The following is a 13,465-nucleotide window of genomic DNA, read 5'->3' on the forward strand; positions in this document are numbered from 1 at the left end:
GCTGCAAACATATTTGACTTTCACGTAGCTTCTATTTATGACTTTTTGGAATGACATGCACTGTGGGGGTCGAATTAAAATATTACAGTAAAGAATGAATAGTTTAAAGATACAAAGTCATCAAGTAATTTCTCTTCGGATACTGCAATATGTGTCATTAGTTTTCAAACTAAGATCAGAGTTCACAAAATCTACTTTAATTCAATATTTCAACTAATTTTCAACTAAAATAAATTTCAATATATTTAACGGTATTATACAAAATAAAGAAACCTAATCTACCAGAGACATAGGTAAGTTTATCTGAAGTGTTCAACTCTGTGATATCGCAGACAAATTGGATCTACTCTGGTGTTATTGACAGGCCATCAGCCAGCCTTCAGTAGCTCTGAATTTTGTTCAAATATGTAGTTCGTAGTTAGTCTCCAGACTTTCAAGTATATAAACAATTATAAATAAAATGAAATAACATTTGATTCTACGTATATATTAAATCAAATAATGAATTATTGTAATATCTATGTAAGTAAATCAATTATGAACAGCCGAATTTATATTCTTTTTTTAAGTGTAACTAAATAAAAAAAAAATAGTATTGTTACATACGACAATGTTAAATTCAAATAAATAAAAGTAAAAATTTTGTTAAATTAAAAAAAATAATGTCAGAATTGATATATTGATAAATAGGTAAGAGTATAATTATTAATTTTATTTGACTAAATAATCGTGCTGTGTAAGAAAGTATACGTACACTAAACCGGGTAACAAGTCTGAAAACAAATATAAATAATGTGGAAGGAAAAAAATAAAAATCAATATTACATATGTAATATATAAACTATGTATTTCTACTATACTTCCTAGCGTCATGATGTATCATGAAGTAAGAGGAAACATAATTTTCAAAGCATTGAACAATCAAAGAAAATTTCATGCCCGTCATATTTCATGGTTCATTCATAAATTAGCATTGTTTACTGGAATTTTGAGTTCCAACTTTTACATTAAGGCGGTGGGAGCCGAGAGTTGGAAACAAAATATTTTTACGGCTTTTGCCTCCAGGTGTACAAAACGAACAAGATACTCCCCTTATTAATATTTTTACATATTCTTTTGGAGGTATTTTTTCATCAATGTCAGTTTCTCTCGTCTATCTACTCACTTCTTATAGATTAAGATGTTTGCGACGTTAACAGATTATTTTGTGCATAACTTTATGCCTATTCTCTAAATATTGTACTTATTTTCTAAAATAAAATGTTTGCTTACATTTCAGTTTGTTAGGTTTATATTTACGACAGTTAAAAAAAATGTCTTAAAATCAGATGACATCTGTAAATTTATTATTTATATACGAAATTTTTTTCTTCTTTTTTATCAGTATTCTTTCTTTTGTTATTAATTGTTCGTGTAATTAATCAGAAATGTAAATTTGTTTCCAAAATAACTACTCGGTTTTATGGAGAGACTTTGTAAGCTGTTTTTTGTACTTCAGAACCTAACTAACTATTTCAGTCATCTTATTCCTCCATAATTTTCCAATTACTTTGTTAAATCGAAAATGATATAAAATATCAATACTTCAGATTGTCCTATTATAATTATTCTTATCATAGTATTATAGTACATTTCTAATACTGATTATATGACTGAAATAAATGATAGCTACTTAGATATAATTCAGTGGGTATTCATGACGCAACCCTCTTGTTTGCTAAAATTAGATGTTTCATCTTATTTTTTTGTAGGTATGCCTACAGCATTTCGAATCCTTTTGATTCTTCACCTCAGAGCAATAATAACATTCCTATGTGGTGCAAAATTCTGTTTGAGTTTGCCATTTTACGCTTCAAAGAATTTAATTTTCGTGATCATTCGATGGAGGTAAATTAAACATGAAAGAAACCCGTTGGGAATGTAATCAGAAGCGGTAATATTCTATAAATTTGTACGTATTTCTTAGGTACCTACTACAGTAAACATTTGGGACAGATTTTCAGTTTGCTTTACCTATTGTTTCATATTTAATACCTGCCTATACTGTAATTTGTATTATCATTGTATCAAAGAGTTATCTCACAAATTAAATGAATCCAATATCGAATGTAATAAAATAAGTCTACTTTTGGGTTAAAGTATTGTTTTCAGCAAAAATATTTTAGAGTTTTAAATATATTTTCCTTTTTTAAAATATGAAGAGTCTATATAACTATATAATGTTAATAAATAAAGTTAATTCAATTTTAATATGAAGTAGAAAGAAGAAATCAATTAAAAGTAATTATTTGTGAATAAGATTATTTACTACAATATTTCCTACCACTGATTCCCATATGAAATCAGCAACAATATGAAGCCCGGGGGATCCAGATTTCAATTCTTGGCCGTCAGAGGGCTTATGTACTACTCTGAAATAGATTTCGATGTGAACAACCGCTCAGATAGTTATGTCTAGTACGGGACGTGGTCAGTGGACCTCCTTTCTTAATTTCCCGAGGGAGGGCGCCTTGCGTCCATGGACAAATCGAACCTTTGCACATGTCATACACCACTCCGGCCGGGATCCTATTACTTTTATAAACAACATTAATACGAATGCCTTCCGAGCTAAAAGGACGAAACCCTATATGAGATATCGTATTGTTTCGAATCCAGATATTGTTAGGCATCTACGAGTCCATTATAATGTTATGTACCTTTAAAGAAGAGTTGTTTGAAGCTTTGATGTGAATTTTTATGCAAACTATTGCTTTAATATGAAATAAAAACTCAATTTGATATTGCCTGACGGGAATTTCTTTAGCAGTACTCTTTGATCATTGTAAGGGGTGAAACGTTTCTTTTTAGTTAGGGAAATTCTTTGTAATGGTATATTTTTTGTGTTTATTTAGAACATTAACCCTATTAGAATTTATGCCTACGCTCTATTACTTCAAGCGGCTAAGATGAAAGGATAATGTTTTAATAACTTGCAAATATGTAGACGGTAGAGTAGCAAAAATATAACGTTATGTTATGATAAGTAATTATTTCATAATAATAAATATTTACATGGAGGAAATAATTAAACAAGTTGCAAAAGCGTAATGATTAAACATATTAATAGTTAAATTATTTATCTGTATAGACGCGAGGTCGTCGTTTATTACTACATTAATAAATAATTATAAATTTATAACTAAATAATAAAAACTGTTGGAGAAATGTTATCATCTCTATTGAAAATTGAATACATTTGAATGTAAGTTTCACGAAGTCTTTGTACGCATAAGCTCTTGTCAAAATCAGTATGTAGTCCGCTCGCGGACCTGTGCTTATAGTGCATTAAAAACATAAATCCTCATCTGAACTGGTTGAGCACGTGTCGTGCTTAGTCGAAATTCGTTATCGGGAACGACTCTCAAAGGATTTAATTTCCTGTCGACGAAATGAAAATCGATTAGTTTGATTTCCGCCGGCCGCCGGCGCCGGTTCGATAGTTTCCGATGTTCAGTCGAATTTAATAAGAGACGATAGTTAATCTAACTGGAACACATAGTAGGGGTGGGTCCACAAAACAGTTTTTATGAATGTGCGTCCACTTATATATGTCATTGAAATAAACTATTACGAGATAATTAATATTGTGTCGTATGAAATAAAAAAATATATTGTAGGAATATTTTATGTCACGTACTTTTTTATTACATTAAATATGTATCTTTCACATTTTAATAACTTCTATCTTTCTTTCTTTCAAAATAATAACATGCAATACAATAAAACTATATATGATTCAGCGTCGTCAATTTCTGGTTTTTAATAAATTAAAAAGAATGATTTTATAAATTAGACGATAAAATGACTACAAATTTAATATTGACTATTATTATATATTTTTAAAGAAAATTTTAACATTTCAACACCAAAATCACTTTGATATTACATTTATATTGTATAAGATAAAATTAGAGTATAACCCGAAAGTATTTAACTACCTCTGTCTATCCCGTGTTAGATGTGGCTTGAAAATAGATAGATAGTAAATTATTCAACACGGACAAAGTCGCATCGGACCGTTAGTTAATTTATAAATGTTTAAAAGGTCGAGGTCTGTATAAATTATAGAGCTGTGTCGATCCTCCCCTTTCTGATAAACGCGAAATATTTGATGACGCGGGAGGTTTGATCCTTCCAGGGGTCATAATGGTAATGATTATTACCTATACTTATATAGATAGATGATTTATTACTTGAACGATCTAAAATTATTGTATCTTCAATTCAAATAAGGGCTGCATGCATAAGTATTGTAGGTATATGATCAATGGCGATAACACAATCATCTGATATGCTATCATGCCACACGGCTAGATAGAAAATGGAAATTTTTATATATATGTATACCAACACACATATATATATATATATATAGAATTTTCCGTTTTCTATCTCCTGTACGTTAGTGGCATTGCTAGTGTCTTCTATATTTGATATGAAGACGACTAGTGACAAGTGAGTGAGTTTCTATATTCATAATACTTTATAGTAAAAATAAGTGAATATATAAGGACATAGCGTATTTCTTACACAGCCTTACATTTAGAAGAAATATTTGAGTTATATTTGAGAATAGTTTTCTGTTACCTATAAGTTTAATTTTTTCCCGCATTCCTCATTCGCGAAAAATTATACATGTAAGTAGGATAGACAGAAAAAATATTGGAATAGTTTTATTACTCAATTAGTGTTGATAAGATGCTATAATATTAGTAAACGCTGTTATATGACGAACAAAGATTCTTCATGATAAGTTAACTACATAAGACAGTAAAGTGTTAAAGGGTCTTCGTGAATATTTATTATCAATGAGTACAGTAGAAAAAAGGTTATGTGTTAGCGAAATTATCTTTAAAATTTATAATTACAAACACATAATTTTTTGAAAGGTAATGCCACAATTCATGATCACTTACCAAACGAGAGGAACACGGCGGCTTGTCCTCCTGAAACAAACACAAATGGGCAACTTTTAATTAAAATCCTTCATTACAAAGTTTATGATTGTTCTTAATAATGAATTAGAAACTGGAGAGCCGGATTTACCCCTTATTCAGTGCTTGCGGTTACAGAATCACTTAACTGTTGAGTTGTAGGAAAGCAATTATATGTAGGTGTGTTGGTGAGAATAAAAAAAATGATATTTTTATTTCTGTATATATTAATCAATTTAAAATAATAACAATAACAACTTAGCTTTTTATCACAGCATAATACAATGATGGCTACGGAATTAGCTAAAAGGGCCTCTAGTCAGCTGTTTGTTGCCACCTCTCGAAAAAGACAGCATTCGTGATAATTTTAAGTGAATTATATATACGCACGAATCTAGTGTTACATTCTGGATTCAAATCAATACCTGATCTATATTTGTCTGATAACCAAGCACGTTGCAAAAAAAAATAACTGAAATTAGATAGGGTTGCACTGTTTTACTATAGGTAATCTTTTGTAATATTGTAAGTACATACAGTAACTATACTACAAATCTTTCTTTGGCATTGAGTAAAAAAAAATATCTAAGCATAGTTAATATTCTCTACACTGCCCAAGCACGTGGGTTGGTTAAAGTCTTACAAGCATGGTGCGTGTTGGGAATCCCACGGATTCTATTTCATCATAACACCCACGGGATAAGTTGGGTTCACCCATACTACTTTCGGAATACAATTGTTTTCTATTCACATTATGTATGTATTTACAAAAATATATATTTAAGATTTTATATCAGTTATTTGATATCCATAATATAAGTACTGCTTCACTTGGAACTGGATGATGCTGTGTGAATTATCCTGGGTTAATAATTATTATAGGCAACAAATACCATTACGACTGTTATTTCAGGAAGGGTAGTAGAGAATGCCTCTATATAAAATGTAGATGATGTTTTGAACGCAACACTTGGTATACTCAAATTCAGATTTTTAATCCTACGTGGTAGAGAGTAAGTGTATTATTAGTAATGTGGACTATTGATCCCATTGCTAGCAATGTACTATGTTAGGTTGAGTTACACCTGGAATTGGAGTTTCCTTGATACCATAGTGGTTAATTGCCATTTACCAGGCTAAATGAGCAGACTTCATGCTCATTTTATGATTCTCCACTGTCACCCCCACGTTAGCGCAAGCAGGAGTATGATTGCATTATCGTACATAAAAAGTATCCTACGTAGGCGGGGGCGATCCTACCGCAGCCTCAACGATTTATTTTTAGTTTGATATTTCACCGGAGATAGTCAGTCAGGGATATGAATTGACACACATTTTTTTCAGTGTCGGCAATATTTGTACCCAAGATGGCAGACAGGCAGACAGACCCTTATGGCTTAGTGAAGATCTGGCTCTTGACTGTTTACTATACATACTTTTAATAAAAATAGTATTAATATCCATTTAGACCTAAATTAATTTGTAGTTCTGATGATTAAACACATTGTTCTTACACGTGGCCTTAAATGCAGTGTGCATTACAATGGAAACTAGCTAATAAACAATTATAGATATGTCAGAAACATAAAATATGGTTAAACACGTCAAATTTGTATTTAAAGGTTTTTCTTTTGCCAATAATACAACAATTTTCTTTTCGTGACAACCGTAATCAAATATACGGAACGTAACGGGGGTACCTATCTAAAAATAAATAATAAATATATATAACTAAAAATATAACTAAATAAATAATAAAAATAAATAAAATATATATATATATATATATAAATAATAAATATATTTAATACTGTAACTCCACATAGTCATTTATTTTATAGCAATTTCATCAGCGTGATCGGGATGTAAGGATCGACCGGGATAAAAAGTTGATTATGATCTTTTTCATGATAAACAGTGTACGTACCTACATGCGTATATATTACATATAGACATTAACAAATTGATTGACAAGTTCTATTTTGTCATTTCTATTTTTATTTAATATTTCACGAAGGTAGACTAGCACTGTAAATAGGCAATGTAAATTATTAAGAATAAATAGAATAATATAAATGAATGACTTTGTGAAAAGTCGTTGGTGTGGGTACCTTTATCGTCATGTTTTAGCCGCCAGGCATGCTTCGGTATAACTACAGGATAAGAGGCATGATTTCTTGGTTTTTCGGAAAGACAATGCATGATCATTACAGTGAATCACAATCATCACTCATGTGATCATTAACATGATGTCTGTAGTGCATGGATATAAGTGGTATATAAGTGGTAGTGGTACCATAAGTGGTAACCATCACTTCCATCCGTGACATGTAATATATAGTATACATAATGGTAAGCCATCAAGTGGCCTATCAGCTTGTTTGATATTCTAGAATACAAATTTGTTAGAAAGCTTTTTACCATTCGTATTACAATATCGAGGTAAACTTTATAATGAACGTAGGTATCAACTTAAAGATAGGAAATGGTTCGAGATTGAATAAAATTAAAGGTAGAAACAACTTGGAATTTAATCATAACAGCGCTTTTAAAATAAGAAGCAAAGTTGCTTTAATAAAGAGAAAACACCAATTTTGTTATTAAAATTTAAGATAGATCCTAAAAGGTACGCTAAACTTCGTTTCACCATTTAATTTTTTAATATCTTAAACAGCAGATTCTTAAGATTATTTCCGGCTCCTATTATATCGTTATTATAATCTTCGTCTTAATAACAATTATATAATACAAAGTATTGGTCTACCAAATAGTTTAGAGGTCACAGAGAGAGCGACTAATTCATTTTTGGTCATCTGAGATTCCGCCTTGTCATCTTGTAGTCTATTGAGATGATTATATATTTCGAGTGAAAGTGAAATAGTACAGCGAAAAAAATGAGCAATTTTAAGGCTTTCTTAGTTTTTAAAAAACATTCTTAATTCTTCAGTAATTAATATTTTTAAGTTTAAAGATCTATTAAAAATAAAATGATAATTTTAGTAACATTGGTGACAATTCAATTAAGACAACAATTACGTTTTTTACTTACATTATTAACTGAGAACTAAGAATAATTTTCCGGCCCTACTGAGATTTATTTAAACAATTTACATAAAAATTAATGCTCCATTACACCCGCCGAAGCAAGGAGAGCCATTTTAATTTCTAAAACTCGTGCAACGCAAAATTTGTTAATTAAACTTGTTTTATTCAATGAAACTGAGAATGAGTTCCCGAAATTAATCAGTAACTAAGTACCTATTTGAATAAGTCGAGAAAAAGAAACTTCTAAATTGGCGGATTTGATGGCGAAATTAAATTAAATTTTATTAGAAACAGTAAAGCTTTATGCATACTTTTTCTAATCATATTTAATCGTACAATTATAACAAGAGCAAGAAGCTAATAAAATGCATCGCTTTATGTAATTAATATTCTGTATAAACAATAAAAATTAATGGATAGTACTATAGATCTTGTGATTCATTGTATTGTACTAGAATATCATTCATTAGAAAATAAATAATTTCTTTATTTACCATTTATTCAATAATGAAGTTAATACTTATTACGTATAGAAATAGATAATCTTTGAATAAATTAACATAAGCATTATTCTAAAGTCATGTAATACTTTTTTATTCCACCGCTCAGTCGGAAATTAGATTCTTTTAAAGAAACGTTGTTCAGCATTACATATTTAAGATTTTGTGGGAATACAAACTGCTCAAATAGCAAAAATGACAAAAGTAAATAAATATAATAGCTACTTGAATAATAAAATAAATCAGGTCAGACTAGTCCCTACAAGCAGCACTCGTTCAAGAGTATAATGGGTGAGCCAGCCATCTATGCGCCCAACCATATTTCAGAGAGCCCAATGACCCGATCCACCACGCCATCACCTGTCTGGATATTTAATTAAAATCTCATGACCCATGACCATTTCACAACTAATATTATATTATTATACTAAAGTTGTGGTATTCACATAATACACATTAACAAGGAGGGGGCTTGCGACAATCAACATAGATACCGCTACTCACTTTTACTTTATGAAATCAATTAATATCATCAGCACCATACATCTATTAAACATTGTTATCATTCAGTTTACATATATATATTTAAAAAAAAAATACGTATAAGAATACATATCTCTCAAAATTTGTTTATTGCCAAAGATCCGTTAGGCAAGGATCTGTTGCCATTTTATTACCTTTTATATAAAAATTCTTGTTTTAAATTTTTGTTTGTTTAGCTTTAGGTATATTTATTCAACAAACTATGCCATTGGCCCGTGAATCGTTTGCGATGCGGTTCATCGACGCCGGGTGGGTTTTAAATCTGAATTTATATTGTTGAATTTGGTCACGTGTGAAAAAAGAACATTCTTTTTCGATGAATAAATCATATTGAACGATTTGTGTTTGAAATTCTAATTTGGTCATAAACTTCAGAGGAAACAGTCAGACTATTATCTGACATTATAAGAGTATTTAGTTGTCTGTAATGTGTTATTGCAATATCTTTTAATAAGTAGTTATAAGCTTGTAGATATAATACTTCAGCTCCTTCGTGCTTAGTTTCTAAACTGCTTATTACGTTCTGACAAAGTATTGAAAGCTTTGTCGCGTATTATACGTGTAATAAGACATGCGCTACAACAAAACATATATTATCAACCGGTAATCTCTTCTTATAAAATAAACATCAGTAGTATTATAAATGTATATATATTATTTAGTATTTTGTAATAAAAAAATCATATGGTAAAGTTGATACATAAAAGTGATTCTCTTTGCGTATAAGCAAAGAGAAACACTTTTATTTACATTTGCTAGTCAAATTGACCACTCTTCTTTTCTAAGAAGCTTGATTACATTTCGTTTAAATTTTATCAACTTTAAAGGCACTGACAAATGTTTGTGATGTTATAGAATTAGTGAGACAGATGGATTTTAGTATTGGAGGTCAAACAGGAAGCCAAGAACCAAACAAGCAGATCATACAAAATGAGGTATTGCGTCCTTCGTCTATAAGTGAAAACAAAATTATAAAAACCTTAAGTTTTTTAAAGCATAGATCTTTATACGATTATACTAACAAACCGGTTGTCAGTGATACAGGAAATAAAGTGATGACATTTGTATATAGTCATGATTGCATAGGAATGCATTAGTATGTTTGCTTGCTGCTACGCTTTTATATCTTGTTATTTACAAATTCTGAAAATAATAAAAAATACATATCATTCGTGATCACCAAAACACGTTTGTAACCAGTTCACTTTGTCGCAAAATATCGGAAGTAAGTGGATTTTTTGTTCTTTTACCTTTTTTATATTAATAAAGAAACGGATACACAATCAGAGACGGGAGGTTTATTTATTTCGAATGTATTTTATAAGTTATCTTTGTTTAGTGCATTGTTTCTTCTGTTACGTGGTAACTATAATATTATATTATTGGTATTGGAATGTGATAAAATATCAAGATATAAAATATTTATATGTAATTCGACAAGAATAAGAAATTCCTTGCTAATATATCTTTGCATAATATATTTTAATACGTTACATACATTGCACATAGGATACTTATATATCGTGATCATATTGTTTATAAGCTATACCGACATTTTGATGTGCTACATCTTATCATATCGGGTCGAAAACAGATGAAGGTAGATGATGTGGTGTTTTAAATAATTATTATGAGCAGACGAACCTGTCTATCGTTTTCTTAGATTGTAGTGATTCTAGTGATTATAATATAGTAGTTATGTTTATAGATACAATAGAAATTCATAAACAATAACTAAGCAAACTAACTGAAATTCATCCATAAAATATTCGAATAGTTTTCTGATTTGAAATTTTCTTAATTAAAGTAAATTTACTACTAACAAAAATACAATTTGGAAGTGTCATTCAACTACAACAATAGATTGTAGAAAATATGAAACAATTGGTATCAACCTAGAAAATAAATATTTACATTTCAATCTAATTTGCGTTAATTTGCTCTCACAATATACTTTAAGTGAAAGGAATACAAATTAAAATAATAATTTGATTTTTGTGTTTATTGTTTGCTTTATTACACGTGTAAATGTTTCATGCGAACGTGTAAATGTTTGTTGAATTTGATGTAACAAGAAATCATCTGATTAGGTGTATATTATATAACGAAGATTTGGCTCGCCAACTTTTATATTCAATACCTTATTGTCAAAGTTATTCGTTAAAACTTGTGATTTAGTTTCAAAAGGCGGAATTGAATGGAGCACCGGGATTCCGACTTCCACTCTTGGAAATTTTAATGAGAAATTCGTTACTTTAGAGCGGGCTGGGGCGCGAGAGATGTCCTCCGTCAATTCTATCTTACCTAAACTTTCAGCTGTTTCAATGGAATTCGGGTAACATCTTATTTGTCTGCGTCGGGTTCAAATTAAAAGATAATGTGTTCAAGTTTGGCCATTGTAAAGTTTGGACGTGCGCGGGTGCAGATTGGAGTTATTACCTGGTCGTTAGGCTGACCGGACCGTCGGCCCTGGCGCCACCGCTGCCTCTCTAATGTTAAAACTCGACAATTTATATCTGTGACCAGATGCCGACAACAATCACTATGACAAATTACTTTTGTGCGTGACTATAAATTTTTACAGCTGTTCTCTTGAATTCTTATAAGTTTACAGTCGTTCCTTACATTTGGACCTGAAGATACATTGTCTCGGTTCTAAATGGTGCAATATTTTATGCCGTATGTAGACATTTATGGTTTTTGGGATTATTAATTTTGGGAGATAACCATTTTTATTCACTTGGTTATTACTATATTCTGTGAGTTAGTATGTTTCATGTAGCAGATATGAAAATGACTAAAACTTGGTATGGTGATGAATTTAGATCTTCAATATTCAAAATGATTCAATATGCGAGAAAATGACTATTACATTGAATCTTCAGTAATATTACTGATAGTATACTGATTTCCAATAAAAAATAGAAATAAAGCAAATAACTTGTGATCTGTCACCCGCAATCTATAAATGTGCTAATCGTAGTACGTAATGTCGAACATTTTTTTTACAATAGTAAAGTACTTCAGATAATTAGAACGATAGTCTGGATTTACTTTAGTTGTTGGAATCCTACTAGATGCATAGTTAATAGAATCAAACAAGATTCGAACCCAGAACTTTCTGAGAAGTTACACAAGTTGCAAAGCGCTTTGATCCAAACATTGCGCAATGACCATATAATGAGAGATATTGACATAATGTTGTTACATTATCAATATCAATACAAACATAAATGTGTTTTTGATCACACTACACAGATTTATGGTCGAATCAGTTACTACAAAATAGTTATTAATTACTTAAATAATATAGGAACGTTTCATATTAAATAGCATTTTCGATTATAAGATTCACTAAAATCAGTTCAGAACTGTAAGCTATTGGTTTTCTAATAAATAAATAAAATGATTGTAGATACATCTAAAAATAATAAAAATATGAACCTACTATTAGTTTGACCCCTTCCTTTATTAAAGATTAGTTGTTGTTTGCAGGGTGAGATTGCAAGAAATAGAAACATAACATCTTTAACCATCGGAATGGCGAAGTTGTGTATGGTATTACAGGCGTCACATGATGATGTGATTACCAAAGTGCTGTTCAAGTATATAGTTGACGGTTATCACTATCACATTTACATAATACATCACAAATACATAGAAAAAGTTGAGTATTTTTTTTTATTGTATAATATCACGTGTACAAAAGGCGAGTTTAATGCCATATGACATTCTCTACCTTTAGGCACAGATAACATAATATTATATAATTTAGTTAAAAATAGACATGACAGCCCTATAACAGTCATGCCGAAAAATTGTAATATATACTATATAAATAACATGGGTTTTGGCGTCAGTGTTCGCCCTGACTAACATATACGTATGTATTGACCAATTAATAGTTAGGACAAATAATTTTATAGTACCTACAGATTAGGAAATACGAATATTTATAAAAAAAACAATATGAAGTCATAGTATTGATTAGTTTATGAGGAAGGATGTTATCATGTGAGCTAAAATAAAGTCATTAGGTAATGCGCGTGCGCCGCGTGACGTGACCTCACGTTTCGGGACTCCGTTTTTTTTGTTGTCATAACTTTAAAGTCTTGAAGTGTGCACGATTTTATTCTCTTATATATGCCTTGTCATGTGTTTGTTCCGTATGCCTGTTCCGTTTTACCTTAAGGACACTGCGTGACAGTGATATGTTACTGAATTTAACGGTTCATTTATCTGCGTTTTAATCATCTTGGTATTTACCTACGTAAAATATACGAATGCGACAAGTGTATCAAAAACATCTGTTGCATATATGAAAAAAAATAAAAATATAATGTATTTTCTAATATTGTACCCTATTGTAAAATAATTGAGCATCGATTAAAACATATTTAT

The 13,465-nt window shown here is 30.3% G+C and overlaps 1 protein-coding gene across 2 annotated transcripts in view; it reads right to left on the reverse strand.

The window, feature by feature from the left end:
- Positions 1-13,465, reverse strand: part of LOC131854735 (uncharacterized) — a 151,590-nt gene that overhangs the window by 109,239 nt on the left and 28,886 nt on the right. For both annotated transcript variants that reach the window (XM_059205879.1, XM_059205876.1), the window contains exon 2: positions 4,959-4,988. The gene's annotated coding sequence lies outside the window, so the exon portion shown is untranslated. The remainder of the gene's footprint in view (positions 1-4,958; positions 4,989-13,465) is intronic.

The sequence above is a fragment of the Achroia grisella genome, unplaced genomic scaffold (genome assembly GCF_030625045.1).
Source record: "Achroia grisella isolate CSIRO2021 unplaced genomic scaffold, CSIRO_AGI_Agris_v1 utg1245, whole genome shotgun sequence".
NCBI lineage: Eukaryota > Metazoa > Arthropoda > Insecta > Lepidoptera > Pyralidae > Achroia > Achroia grisella.